Source organism: Meriones unguiculatus, chromosome 1, assembly GCF_030254825.1.
Source record: "Meriones unguiculatus strain TT.TT164.6M chromosome 1, Bangor_MerUng_6.1, whole genome shotgun sequence".
Classification (NCBI taxonomy): domain Eukaryota; kingdom Metazoa; phylum Chordata; class Mammalia; order Rodentia; family Muridae; genus Meriones; species Meriones unguiculatus.
In genome coordinates, this window is record NC_083349.1 from 110,227,497 (window position 1) to 110,242,382 (window position 14,886).

At 52.4% G+C, this 14,886-nt stretch overlaps 1 protein-coding gene and 1 long non-coding RNA gene across 9 annotated transcripts in view; one reads left to right on the forward strand and one right to left on the reverse strand.

The window, feature by feature from the left end:
• The window catches only part of Dnmt3a (DNA methyltransferase 3 alpha), a 106,276-nt gene that overhangs the window by 42,985 nt on the left and 48,405 nt on the right, over positions 1–14,886 (forward strand). The window contains exon 1 of one of the 8 annotated variants that reach the window (XM_060365229.1): positions 12,548–12,695. The exons of 6 other annotated variants lie outside the window; for them this stretch is intronic. The gene's annotated coding sequence lies outside the window, so the exon portion shown is untranslated. Of the gene's footprint in view, positions 1–12,547; positions 12,696–12,761; positions 12,957–14,886 lie in introns of those variants that run through there. One more of the 8 variants, XM_060365231.1, reaches the window with a different exon arrangement.
• Positions 381–10,034, reverse strand: LOC132646729 (uncharacterized). Its single transcript, XR_009584981.1, has 5 exons — positions 9,924–10,034; positions 9,697–9,809; positions 7,021–7,326; positions 4,461–4,566; positions 381–877 (listed from the first exon to the last, which is right to left on the reverse strand). It is a non-coding gene; the product is annotated as an uncharacterized LOC132646729 (long non-coding RNA).

Sequence of the window (14,886 nt, forward strand, 5' to 3'; positions counted from 1 at the left end):
GCAGTACACTAGTCATGGTCCTGGGCTCCCAGGAGGGCGAACATCAGGGAAGGACCTGAGGCCAGAGCCTGATTCCAGAGAAACGAAGACAGCAGGCCGAGCTTCTGCAAAAAGAGGCCCCAGGCAGTGCTGAAGGCCTGCTGGGTGGCAGTGGGGCCGCTGGCCCCCAGCTCCTGCTCCAGGGAGCCATGCTGCTGAGGTCTCAGGGAGCTCTGGGGCTGCTCAAGATGGAGAGAGCTGGGGGTGTGGCGAAGCTGTGGGCGGGAAGAGCCTGCCTCCCTCATGCCTAACCTCGGGTGGATAATTATTTCCCAGCACAAGGCCAGCTGGTTCCTTTCTCTTAGCCCTCCCAGCAGAGAACAGTAAACTTGGAGCAGCAGAGTGGTGGGGGGAGCAGGGGCTCTGGGTTGCTAACTCAGTCCTGCATGGCAGCCCGGGAACTGAGCAGCGGTTTTCACGCATCCAGTCCGGGAGATGGGTCCTGGGAACCTGTTGGGAGCTAATGGGTACCATGGCCAATTCTGCTTCATGTGAGGGAGGGGCGGAAGTTAGGTAACTAGCTGGAAAGTCATTTAGGACATTTTAATAATAAAGCACACATGGATATTTTATGGCCTGTCATGAAAAATTCACTTGACAATGGGAGGATGAAATGAGAGTTCAGAAGAATTTCCGGTTTTGAGGCCGGCTGCGCTATCAGATTCCCCCCGGATGCTTCTGCCCCACTTTCACCTAAGAGCACCTTGAGGGGTGAAGGTGTGTGAGGGGGCAGCTGGCTCCATTTGACCGCAGGCGTGTTTTGGCCAGGCTGAGGCGCCTCGGCCTGGAATCTGCAGAGCGCTGTCTCTCCACTCTAGCTGCTGAGGAGCCACCGCACCTGCAACAAATAAAGAGCTGGTGACCCTTTGACTCCAATTTGTCGGTCGGGAATCAAAAGGAGGGCGCAGCACAGAGAGAGGGTGAAAAGTCTGGGGTCAGAGGGTATAAGGAAATAACTTGCAGAGCGAGGCCTGGGGCGGCCAGCTTCGGCTTTGGCGTTCAGCAGGCCTGGTTCATATGCCAGCTTCACAGTCCACCACCTTAATGAGCTTGAGCAAGTCACTACCAGGATGGGTTCCTTCTAGAGCGCTCTGACAGTGAGATGAATTCAGTCTTGTGCTGAGCAAGGGCTAGGCTTGTATCTGCCTAGCACCATGGCACTGACAGTCTGACAGGAGAAAGAATGCCCCGGTTTGGTGCATCCCAGCTCTGTGAGCTTGTGCATAATTTCTATGGCAGTGTCCACAGACCAGGGCGTGGGCCTTTGGGGTGGGGCCCTGGCCTCTGGGCAGCCCCCATGGGAAGCGGTGTATATCATGCAAATCACGAGTAGATATGGCCCAGCCTGTATCCCCGGGTGACATTACAGCCACCTGGACTCAGAGGAGAGGCCCCTGGGGAGCTGATGCCTACTGAGGAGTCTGGGGCTGAAATATATGTTAGGAGTCCTTGTGGCCTGGGAATTTGGCTTGGTTGGTAGAGTGCTTGCCTGGCATGCACAAAACCCTGGGTTTGATCTCAATGCTATATAAGATCGAGCATGGCAGCACATGTCTGTAATCTGACCACTTGGCTGTGGAAGCAGGAGGATTAGAAGTTCAAGGTCAGCCACGTGATGGTGGCACTTGTCTTTAGTCCTGTCACTTAGGAGGCAGAAGCAGGCTGATCTCTGTGAGTTCGAGGCCAGCCTGATCTCCAGAGTGAGTTCCAGGATAGCGGAAGCTACACAGAGAAACCCTGTCTTGAAAAACTAATAATAATAATAATAATAAATAATAAAGCTTAAGGCCACCTTAGCTAAATAGTGAGTTTGAGGCTAGTCTTGGCTACACCACTATGCCTAGCAATAAATATTTTTTTGTAAAGGGGCTGGTGCGTTAGTTGGCTTAGCAGTTTGGAGTTCTTGTTGTCCCTGCAGAGGACCTGGGGTTTGACTTTGTCACCCACATGGTGGCTCCCAACCATACATAACTCTAGTTCCCGGAGGTCGGATGCTGTCTTTCTGACCTCCAAGGGCACCAGACAGGAATGTGGAACACAGACATACAAGCAGGCGAAACACTCATATGTTAAAAAAAAAAAATTAAAAGAATCTTATATATTGGAAGGAACAGAAAGTCAGCTCAGAAAATGCAGCTTTTAGCCAAGTGTTGTGACTTATGCCTTTAATCCCTAGCACTCAAGGAGGCAGAGGCAGGTGGATCTCTGTGAGTTCAAGGCCAGCCTGCTCTACAAAGGACAGCCAAAGCTACCCAGAGAAACCCTGTCTTGAAAAACCAGAAAAAAGAAAGAAAGGAAGAAAATGCAGCTTTTACTAGGTGGCTGCCTGGGTGAATTCCCTGTTCTGCGGGCCTCCATGGCCTCAGTCTGGGTGGCTAGCTCTGAGGCAGGTGGCGGCCTTCTTCCTCTCCTCTCTTCGTGGCAGGAGCTCAGCAGGCTTCTCTGGGATCTGCTGCAGCTGTGGCCCTGGCCCTAGATCTCCCAGGAACGTTAGAGCAGCGCAGTTCAGTCTCTCAGGCAAGTCTGTTGAGGGCAGGAAAATAATGGAGGGGAGACCTAGAAAGCCGAGGGTGGCCGAAGAGGGCCTCCCTAGGTAGCCCAGGCTGGCCTTCCGGAGTGCTGGAATTGAAGCTGCGTGGTGTGTGCCGCTGAGCCCAGCAGAATTCCGTTTCTCTCTATTAATTATTTTTATCTGAATGGGTGTTTTGCCTGCACGTATGTCTGTGTGCCATGTGCACGCCGGGTGCCCACAGAGGCTGGAGGAGGGAGGGTGTTGATCCCCTGGATCTGTACAGCCAGGTCTGAGCTGCCATTTGGGTTCTCAGAATCTGGGACCTGGGTCCTCTGGAAGAGCAGCAAGTGGCCTTAATGGTTGAACATCTCTCTAGCCCTAGGACTCCCTTCTCTCTTTCTTTTTTTGGCGGGGGGAGGGGTGTCAGGGGGAGGTTCCAGACAGGATTCCTCTGTTCAATAGCCCTGGCTGCCCTTGTAGACCAGGCTGGCCTCGAACTCACAGAGCTCGGCCTGCCTCTGCCTCCCAGGGGCATGTGCCACCACTCACACCTGTCTCATGGACTCCATTTCTTATAAGACATGATCCAGAACATTGTCCCTGACTTTCCAGCTCACTGCTGTTTCATTTTCTGACACCCTCCCCCACTAATACCCAAAACTTACCCTTCTCCAACAGAAGAACCTGGAATTCTTGCTGTCCCACAGACTCCTCCAGGCTTATTTTCCTCAGCCTTAACTGCCTTCTCCCTTGGAGCAACACCTCATCAAGCCTTGCTTGAAAATGAGGCTCAGGGCCTGGGAGGTAGTTCAGCAAGCAAAGCCACGTGCAACCACTGCACATAACAGGCAGCCTGAATTCAGACCCCAGCATCCATGAAAACACAGGCTCCTCAAAGAATTTCCACGCCCATGCCGTGGGGGTATGTGTGTGTACTCTTCCCATATAACACACACACACACACACACACACACACACACGTACACGTAAAATAAAGTAATAAAAAACAAAGCCCAGTTTGGCCCCTGTAGGTGGTAAGCCCCTCCTTGACCTGCTCGTAAAATCAGTGCTGGTGAAGCACAAAGAAACCAGACAAAGTGGGAGCCACACGTTAGGATGGCCACGGTCTGCACACCTCACTTCCAGAAGCATGGTTGCTGCCTGTCTGCAGAGAGCTCAGAGTCGCTGTCTAGGAGCTTGAGGTTTCTAAACTGCAATCTGATTTATTTACTTATTTACATACTCACTCACTTAGTGGTACTCAGTCCTAGTTTACACATCTTCAGCCAAGTGCTCAGCCCCTGAGCCACGCCCCTAGCCCCGGAAACTCTCCTCCCCCCCACCCCCTCCCCCTCCGGCTCCTTCTTTGATCGAGTTATATTATTAGCACACGCATTCGCCTGTTTTGTTTTTACAATGATAGGATTTCTTAGGAAACAGAGAACTTAAAATCCAGGCCCCTCACAGCTCCTCTGTCCCGCCAACCCCTCTTCTCCCCGACCCCCGAATTCCACAACCCATATCTTGGACTTGCCTTTAACCCTGGACTGGTTGAGTTTGGTTTGGGGGTTTCAGGGTTTGTTTGGCTAAGGTGGTAGGTGGACTTTAATCCACTACTTCTCCTGCCTCTACCCTCCCTCGGGTACTGAGATGTCAAGGCATGAACTACCACCACACCTAGCTTTCCATGTTGTTTTCGGGTGGGAGTTGATTGGCTGACTGTCTTTTTGAGACAGTCTCACTTTGTAGCCCTGGTAGTCCTTGAACTTGCCACAGTCCTTCTGCCTCCTGACTCCATTATTTTGACCCTTGGTGTTAGGATGGTCCCACCATTGAGGAACAAGACCAAGAATAAAAAGGCCAATAGTGTAGCACTTTGTTGCCTACAAAGGCCGGTTTAAAGGCTTACCTCAGGCTAGCAAGATGAGTTAGTAGGTAAAAGTCTGAAGAATCCATGGAAGATGGAGACTCAGCTCCCAAGAACTGTCCTCTGACCTTCACAAGATTACCATGACCTGAACACAAACACACACATACACCAGTAACAATAATTCATTAGAAGATTCACCTCTTAGATCCCCTCCCCCCTACAGGGAAGCCCTGTGCTTTCAGTCTCCCTGGGAGCTTAGGTCCACAAAGGCTCCTTTTTTTTTTTTTAAGCTAATATATGAATGCAGGGCAGTTTGAAAACATGCAAACTCTTCCAAAAATCATACAAAGAAAGCTGAGATCTGGGGGTGTGGTTCAGTTGGCTGGGTGCTTGCCATGCATGCACAAGGCCCTGGTTTTGATTCTCAGCACTGCATAAACATGGCTGGAATGCCACAACTTGGGAAATAGAGAATCAGAAGTTCAAGGTCACCCTTAGCTAGTATCAAATTCAAGGCTAGCCTTGGCCACGTAAGACCCTGTCTTAAAAATGAAAAATAAAAAGAAAGAAGGAAAATATAACCAAGGGAATTTGACACAACTCCCAGGAATCCAGGTATAATTGGGGAGGCTGGAGTGGTCCAAGGACTGGGGGATCAGCCAGTCTCCCTGGCAGCATTGCATTGGTGAAAGCCAAGATAGTGCCGGCAACAGGAAACAGGAAGCCAGCTGCTGGGCTAGGAGGGGCTTAGGAAGGGAGCTGGCACCTGGGACAGGCCTGTGGGCTGGCCAGGGCCCATGCTGGGGGAGGAGAAGACCAGCATGTGAAATCAGGCCTGTGTGTGTGTGTGTGTGTGTGTGTGTGTGTGTGTGTGTGTCCGTCCCAGTGGAGAGAAGGGCCATTTCCCTGTTCACTAGCTCCTGAAGACATTGCAGTGTGACAAATGGGTCTGTGTAAGGCTGGTTCCTGCCTGGTCACAAGCCTAGACAGCTCTGGAGAGGTCTTTGTTCTCCGTGGGTGGTTCCAGCTGGGGCGTCAGAGGGACGGCTTCTGCCCTAGCCCCCCCAGAGCCTGTGGTTGGGGTATGACCGGTCCCGCAAGGTTCTATGCCCTGTTTGCTAGCTGCATGCATATCAGTGGGGATTTATGCCCACCAACTTCCTCCAGGGTTATTTTTGCTTGGAGGGAGCATTCTGAGGTCACTCTTGCTAAGAATAACTCAGCAAGGGCGGGAGGAGGAGTGGGTGGGAGCTGGCGCTGAGCTCAGCTGAGCTAGGCTGGGCTCCTTACTCCATAGCAGCCTCCTGCGCAGCCAGGAGGGAGTGGGTTCCAGAGGGCAGCACTGCAGGGCAGAAGGGCAGAAGCCAGGGAAAGCCAGGGAGCCGCTGGCCTGAGCCGCTGGCTGGGCAGTTTTACGGCTCCCAGGGCTTTGCAGTGTGGGTTACTTTTCCAGTCTCAGAGCCATTTGATTCTTCTCCAACAGAACTAAATCCCCTCCTTGTTTCCACACCAGACCTCTTTAAATGGAGACTCAATGGCTGATCCCCTTGATTTTAGCTCTTAGGCCTGGACTGCTTCTCCTGGTCACACCCCAGCAGTGGCCTTCTGGAAGGCCTGAAGGACATAGAGCTGTAATGGGGCATTTAACTCTTCCCAAAGATTTGCTTTCCTGAGCAGGCAAGTAAAATCTGAGGGAGTCCAGTGAGGAGGGCCCTGGTCAGGGGTGAGGACCGATGGAAGCCAGGGAAAACCTGCTGGGAAATGTGTGGCTTCTCTGGCCCTTAAAGGAGGGGGGGAGGCAAGGGGAAAGTGGCAGGTCCTGCTGAGTCCTTGTTGAGCAAGGTGGGGCGTGGGGCGTGTGTGTGAGAATGAGAGGCAGGCCCCAAACCTACCAGCCTGTCTGAGGAATAAATTTCCACTAAAAACAGGTCTTGGCTGGGCCGGAAGTATGCAAGCGACTTGGGGAATTTTACTCTTTCCTTCATTTTATTTTTTTTTTTGAGGCAGGGTGTCATGAAACTCACAACATAGACCAGGCTAGCCTCAAACACTCAGAGATCTGCCTGCCCCTGCCTCCCAAGTGTAGGGGTTAAAGGCGCATGCTTCTTTACCTAGCTTCTTTATTTTATTTCTGAGACAAGGGTCGTATTGTACATCCCACACTGGTCTCCAGCTGGCAGTCGTCCTCCTGCCTCAACCTCCAGAGTACTGGCTTTACAGGCATGCACAATCACACCTTGGGCTCTTACTCTGTGTTCTCTGAGAAACGGGAAGAGAAGGAACACGGGGCGAGAAGCAAGCCCCGGACCTGGTGAGGGTGTAGAAAGACAGACCAGATGAAGGGATAAAAGGGGACGCCACAGGACCCAACCGTGGCTCAACAGGGACAGGTCAGGGCTGCTGTGAGAGACCATGTCTTCTGAGATAGAGCCGGTAGCGGCTGCTCTGTGTAGCTGTGGGGGTGTAGCTCAGCCGTAAAGCACTTGGCAAGCATGCTGGGTTCCACACCAACACTGGTGGGGGATGGAACCAGAGGTGGGAGGAGAGCTGCTGTTACTGTGGGTCTATTCCGATGAATTTAAGGGAACAGTGAACCCACCTGCGTTTGTGCCCCATCTCAACTCCTTGCCGGAGTCCCACGTTTTAGGGCCACTTCCAACAGGCCTCTCAGACGCACTGGTCCCAGTTGCTGTATCCTCCTAGCGGTCCAGTCACACCAGCCTCTCTGCCGCCGCGCAGCACTGGCCGGTACATGTATGTGCCCAAGGAGAGCTGCCGTCCCTGGCTTTCCTTCTTCACCCTCACCTGGAGTGGGGTGTGTGTGTGTGTGTGTGTGTGTGTGTGTGTTACGGTTAACACCGGCTGCCAATCTGACAGGATCCAGAATCACCTCAGAGACAGACATCTGTAAGGGAGATGCTAGTTTGAGTTCACTGAAGTTGGAAGACCCAACCAGAATGCAGGAGCCCATTACATGGGCTGAGGTCCTGAACTGGATGAGAAGGAGAAAGCCAGCCAGCCACCAGCATTCCTCTCTGCGTCCTGGCCATGACGCAGGGTGGCCAGCTGCCTCCAGCTCCCGCTGCCATGATGGATGGCATCCTGGAATGAACCCTGTCTTCCTTAGGTTGCTTTTGTCAGCCTATTTTTTTAGCAAGAAGAGCAACACATGGCAGCTCTCTCCTCCTCAGGAAAGACACGAAAGGCAAGAGGGAAAGCCTTGGGAAGGGCAGTGAATGACCAAGCTGAGGTGACCTTGCTGAGCTGGGACACGTTAAACAGGCTATGGCTCTCCAGAGAGCGACAGAGGCTCTGGAGTCACACTAGATGAGGTACGATGAGCATGGCACCGGGGTTGGGGGCACCCAAGACACCACTTTCTAGGGTGGCATTTCCTTTCTTTCCAAACTCACCACCTGTGGGGCAGCAGAGGTAGGAAACTCGGTGCTTTTATTTTTCAGTGCTATTTAGTTTATGTGTACGTATGGGTGTTTTGCCTGCATGTATGTCTGCGCCACATGCATTCCAGGGGCCTGCATATTACCAGGAGAGGTATCAAATCCCCTGGGACTGCAGTTAAGGTGGTTGTGAACCACCATGTGAGTCCTGGGAATTGAACCTGGGTCCAACAGCCAGTGCTCCTAAGTGCTGACTCATCTTTCCATCCCAGAGAAGGGAATTCTTTTGATGCATGGCTACCCTACTTATAATGGTTCCTTCAAGGGACCTTTCAGTTTCCCCTGAAGCCCCTTTAAGATTTTACTTTTTTTTTATTTTATTTTATGTATATGAGTGTTTTGCCTGCGTATATGTCTGCTGTGCCTGGTGTCCAGGACACCAAAAAAAGGGCATTGGATTCCCTGGGACTGGAGTTATATAGATGGTTGTGAGCCACCATGTGGGTCTCAGGAACTGAATCCAGGTTCTCGGCACGAGTAACAAGTGCTCTAACCACTTTGCCATACCCCCAGCTCCACCCCCAAACCCTTTGCAGTTGACTTTAAAGAGCCCGGCTAGGCCCTCATGCATGTGGAAAGGTATCTCTGTTGGAACTGTTGGTCACTGGGTTGGCCACTCACTGGTCATCACTGGCCAGTCACTTGTCCTTACTCCCCTTTGCCATGACTTGTGATAATCTAGCAGTTATTAGCTTCCATATAAGGAAGGGTCTCTAAGGAAGAGGCAGAGCCAGGCCAAAGTGTTGAGGAGAACCTGGAGGGACTTGGATGGGCAGGATCCAGGCCCGGGCCTGGATTATTCTAGAATAATCCATCCTCTGTTCACCAGTCCTGATGGTCCTGACCATACTGCTGCCTCCGTTTGCTATTCTACTGCATAGAAGGCAGTTAGAGGAGTTGGAGGCCTAATTTCAAAGACATGGCTGGTGACTCCATTTATTCCAGGAAGGCTGAGCAGGGGAACCTTGGGAACCTCTTATGGAAGAGCATGGGGTGAGCCTCCCTGGCCCTCCTGCTGTGTGGGCTTCTTGAGAGCTGCGGGAGAGCAGCAAGCAGATCTGCAGTGGAGGACTGCCAGGAAAGGGCTGAGGGTAGAAGTTATGGCCCAGTGCCAGCTCTGCCCTGGGCAGGGCTGCCCTCTTACCCATTTGACTGATTCCTGAAACCAAAGGCAACCTGGAAGAACCCAGGCCAGGTCTGCCTGGGGTGGGCCTGCAGGACTCTAGGAAGTTAGGAAAGGGCCTAAGTTGATGCACGTTTGTTCCCATCGCTCCTTGTATCCATGGCACTCAGCCACCACCGAGGCAGTTGGCCATGTAGCTGAGGTGAACCCCTGTGTCTGTGCCTTTGTGACTGACCAGAGTCAGTCTGAGCACTGACTCTGAAGCACTGACTCTGGCTGAGCACTGCTGAAGACTTGAAGACACAACAGCAGGCCTGAAGAAAGCAGAAGGAAATCTTGGGGGCTCCCGGTAGAGGTGGCTAGGGTGGAAAAGGAAGGGTGCTGCCTCACCTCGTCCCCCACCTCTCCATCGGGGTGAACACCCTAGGTGCTTGGGCCCCAGTTCGCCAATCTCTTTGCCGTCTACTCTTGTAAACCTGGCCGGGGGGCTTTTGACGTGTAAACATAGTTATAACAGAATTCTAACAATGTCCCCCATGGAGATTGTGACACTTGTCTTTGATTTGAATGGCATGGCCTCACCTGGGCCAGGATGGGACAGAGTAATGCTCAGCAAAGTTAGCTGGAGAGTAAGGGGTGGGTGGCAGGGGCCTTCAAACTGGTTAGAGTCAAAAAGCCAGGCGGCAGCACTCACCTTTAATCCCAGCACCCAGGGAGGCAGAGGCAGGTGGATCTCTATGAGTTCGAGGCCAGCCTGGTCTACAGAGTGAGCTCCATACCAGCCCAGGTTACACAGAGAAACCCCGTCTAGAAAATAAAAACAAACACAAAGTGATTAGAGTCAGGTTGCAGAAGGCTCGTTGATGGACCCTGGCTCCCTCTTGAGCTAGAGGCTGCCCTTCTTTTCACTGTGAAACTTACTTTCCTATGAGGGAGATTGCGCCAGAGAGGCAGCTGTCCTTCATGATGGCCCTCCTGTACTTGGGTCATCCTAAGAGCTTTGCTGAGGAGTGTGAAGGATGTGTGTGAGCCAAGGCCAGCTTGGAGCCATCTTCCTCAGGCAAGCTAGGATACCGCACATCGCCTCAGAAGCAAGCCTCAGGATAATTAAGTTTATTGATTTTATAAGAGAATGGATGTCAGGTCCTTTGCTGGATGCTCGGGAGGGAGCTGGAGAGAAAGGAAAAGATAAACAAGGCAGAGCCCACAGTCCAGAAGGGAGGCATACGGTAAACAAGCCATTAGGTCCAACATGGTGAATGCTGTAATGAGAGCACGGGATCTCTGTAAACAGTGTGGCCTGCCATGGAGCGGGGGAGGTGATGCCACAGTGGACTCCTGGTCCTCGGAGCGAGGCTGGGCCCAGCAGCTGTCCACATCTGCCATCTATGTGGTGAGGGCTGCAGGAGCTGGGCATAGGCTGAGGGTTCCAAAGATCATGGCCTATCCCACGACCTCCCAGAGTGTCTGTGTTGTTCCCTGGAAGGTGGGAGTGGAGAATAATGGCTATGGGGGTGGTTTCTGTTTCAGGGGTGAGCCTTGAACTTGTAGCATTGCTCTTATGTCAGTTTCCTAAGTGCTGGGATTACAGGTCTAGATCACCACAGCCAGCTACCACAGAATATTTTTTGTTAGTTTTTCTTTTTTTAAAAAATATATTCCTTAAGGCCAGACATGGTAGGCAGTCGGGGGTGTAACAGCATCCTTGACCTGCACTGGCTAGCTGAGCATGTGAGCCCTGACCCCAAACCCATCTCCAACGGCATTGCCAAATGTCCCGAGGGGAAGCAGTACTATTTCCCCGGCCAGGAATCTCTGGTGAACTCTGCTCAGGATGTGTTGCATGAAGCAGAGGCTGAGAAGGGTGCTGGGCAGTGGGGATGCAGGGGAAAGTTGTCTAGAGAAGGAGATAGGGTTTTTCCTGCCAGGAGGACAAAGGTCAGCAAACTAGAACTCCTGGAAAAGTGAATGCCACATGGACTCCTCTGGTCCTCAGGGCAAGGTTGGGCCCAACAGCTGTCCGCATCTGCCATCTGTGGGATGAGGGCTGTGGGAGCTGAGTGGGCATGGGCTGATGACAGATCCAGAATGAGGCATGGTGGGTGGGCAAGGCAGACAATGGCAAAGGGACCAAGTCTGACTGAAATCTGGGATCGTAGTGTCACAATCTCCAGAGTGCCCCCCACCCCCACAATCCTGCTGAGGAGGAGAAGGGGTATGCGGCAGCTGTTGCCTCTCTGATGCTGTCTTCTCCAGAGGCACTGTCCAAAGCAAAGTAAACAGAAACGGTTGGTATGACCCTTGCCTCCGACATGGCAGTGGGACTAAAGCTCCCTCTGGGCTCGTGAGCTGGTGTTGGTACTTTTAGCCTAGTCTTTGCTAATGAAGCTATTGGGAATATTCATGGGGTGCGGTTGGGGTCCTACTCCGTGGTACATCCACCTGGCTCAAACCAATCCCCTGTGTTCCGGGAGTCCAGGAGCCGATGGGTTGGGGGAGGGGAGGGAGCTCAGGGACTCAGGTCTTGCTGCTCAAAATGCCCCTTTTAGCGAGCCCAGCTCCTCCCTGGAAACTGGAGGGCAGCTTTGGTCCATTGACTGCAGACCCTATTCCTTTCTTCTGGGTGGCTCCTGTAGGTGGAGTTACTCTGCCCAGTTACCCATATCCCAAGAGCCCTAGGGAGGGGCCATACTTAGTTCAGGGTTCTGGGGGTTAAGAAGCAGGGTTGGGGGCCTGGAGAGATGGCTCAGAGGTTAAGAGCACTAGCTGTTCTACCAAAGGTCCTGAGTTCAATTCCCAACCACATGGCGGCTCATAACCACCTATGGTGAGATCTGATGCCCTCTTCTGGCATGTACATGCAAACAAAACATTGTATACATAGTAAATAAATAAGTAAATAAACTTGGATTTGTATCAATATACCAAAATTAAAAAAAAAAAAAGAGAAGCAGGGTTGGTTATGGCGTAGGAGTCATGAGCTCCTTTGAACCCCGGGTCAGTGGCCAACTCATTACTTATCAGAACCAGAAAAGGAAAGGGGGTGGTGGGCTGGAGCTGGAGCTCAGCGCGTGGAGTGCCTGCCTAGCATGCACGAAGCTCAGCGCCCCGCCCCCAGCTCGTAATCACTGAGTGCGGTAGTGCACACTTGTAATCCCAGCACTCAGGAGAGCAAGTGGTGGGGAGGTGAGGATCAGGAGATGGAGGCCAGCCTGGACTAGGTGAGGCTATCCTGGACTATGTGAAAAAAATGAAACAAAAATTGGAACCGAAGAGTCAAGCAGTAGAGGGTGCTTAGGAAGAGAGCTTGGTGGTGGCAGTGGGGCTGGAGATACAGCTCGAGGGTAGCATTCACACAAGGAAGGCCCTGGGTTTAAGTCCCAGCATCAGGAGGGAGCGGGGAGGATGATGCGGACCAAGGAGGAGGGGTGGGACTTTCAGCCACTGCACTCACCCCGCCGTGTCCGGGCTCCTACTTCCGGGTGTATCTAACGCTACAGCACAGGGGATCGTCTGGGCAGGGCTGGTGGGAGGCGCCTTTGCAGTGTGACTGCGAGACTGCGGGGCCAGGCAGAGAGGCGCTGGACTAGCTTGGCTCCCAGAGCTAGCGCCTCTGGCTCCCTGGGCTGTGGCGTTGGCAGCAATAGGAAGTGAGTCCTCGGGTGAAGAGGCCGTGTGGTCCTCAGGCAAGAAGTAAGCCTCTAATTTGGTCTCAAGTGGCTCTGTGGGAGCAGCAAGTGGCTAAGAGAGCGAGCGGCCGTGAGAGATTGGCTCTGTCCAAGTGCAGCCTGGGCCCACCTCCCTGAAGTGCATTTGGCCTTGTGGTAGCTGGCACCACTGGTCCCTGGAAAGTGTCTGCCAGGGCAATGAGGCATGCCCTTCTCTCATGCGTGACTCACCTCAGCCTTGCAGAGTGACAGACTGACACATGGAAGGTGCAAGGTGCAGTTTCAGGTGAAGTGGATCAGACACATGGGGTGGGGGTGGGGTGCCGAAGAAGCGGGCGGTCGTCTCTTTGCTCCTCTTTCCCTCATGTAGCTGCCCAGCAGTCTGGCAAGGCCTGTGGAGACCTTCTCCCGCCCACCGGGCATTTCCTCTTCCTGCTGCAGCCTCCTGGAAGCCCCAGCTGCTGAGGCATGCAGTAATGCAGCGTCTCACCATTTTTCTCTTTCTCAGATGAAGAGCCTGAGGTGTAGACTGGTAGGCCAGCGAGGCCAGCTGCTGGGCTCCTCAGGAGGTGGGACCTTCAGCGGACAACTGGGTTTGCTGGTCTTTCCCAAGGACTTGGTTCCTGTGGACCACCCCTCAGGGTTCCTTACCGGACAGCAGTGGGCTCACAGTTCCCATCCCAGCCCTTAGACGGAGGCTGAGGTCAGGGGCCAGCCAGCAGCTTGCGCCTCTCGGACTATGTGCTGGGTTGCAGCCTTTTTGAAGGGAGTGTGGCACCTCTCTCTGCTTAGCCCAGCCAATCCTCCCGCTCAGCTCTAGGGAACTGGAAGTGGTGGGCCTCACTGCAGCAGGAAGCAGATCAGCCAAGTACCCATGGTTGGCGTGAGTCACAGAGCATCCGCTAACCGAGAGGCAGAGCCAAATGCACGGGTGTGGAGGGATGCCGCCGTGCGTGTCAGGGGAGAAGTCAGCCATAGAGCCTTCTGGGGAGCATGATAAAACACAATCTTGGATCTCGCTGTGGGTGTGACTGTGTGGATAAAAGAGTAATCTACGTGTGACTGAGAGAAGTCCAAAAAGGTAGCCCGGCCCTATAGCCCACACATGGTATCCCAGCACTTGGCACGCAGAAGCAGGAGGATCAGGAGTTCAAAGCCAGCCTCGGATACATTGCTTATTTGAAGCCAGCCTAGGCTATACGAAACCTTGTTTTATTTTGTTTTTAAAAAATATTTTATGTCTGTGAGTGCTTTGTCACTGTGTGTGATCACCTTGTACATGCGTGGTGCTGCCAGAAGAGAGCACTGGGCCCCTGGGACTGGGGTTCCAGTTGTAAGCCACCACGTGGTTGGTAGGATTGAAACTCCACATGGTGAGATCCTGTTTGGGGAGTGAGGATGGAGTGTGAAAAGGATATTTATCAAGCTGCTAATTATTTTCAGGGAAAAAAAAATACTTGGGCATTAATATAGGAGCTTTAACCTTTAAAACAATTATTTTCTCCAATCGTTTTTGTTTACATTTATTTGGTGTGTATATGTGAGAGAGAGAGACTTTCATGTAGGTCAGAGGATAACTTGCTGAAGCTGGTTCTCTCCTTCTGTCTTGTAGCCCTGGTCTTCAGGCTTGGCAGTAAGAACCTTTACCTGCTGGGCCATCTTGCCAGCTTAGCTTCAGTCTTTTAACATTTTGATTTGTGTAGCTCAGATTTTTACAGGGCTGGGGATCTGGCTTAGTGGGTACAGTACTTGCCTAGAAGTACAAGGCCCCGGGTTCAATTCCCGGCACCACATAAACTGGGTGTGTCGGTACATGCCTGTAATCCCAGCACTCAGGTAATGGAGGTAAGAGGATCAGGAGTTCGAGGTGACCCCTAGCTACGTATTGTGTTTGAGGCCAGCCCGGGCTAAATGTGACCCTGACACACAGAGATGTATTAATGTAGGTCTCATTACTAATTAAAGCTACGTATTTATTTTGTTTTGTTGAGATAGACTCTCACTATGTTGTCCTGGCTGGCCTCTGCCACTGTACCTGTCCCTGTTCAGGGTCATCCTTACCTACATAATGAGTTCAGAGCCAGCCTGGACCCTTTGAAACAAAGAACAACAAAAGAGTATCCATTGATTAAGCACTGTCACCTGACAGGTGGAAAATGGCCTTCTTTTTATTTGTTTGTTTTGGTTTTTGAAACCGGGTCTCATGCTGGCCTCAA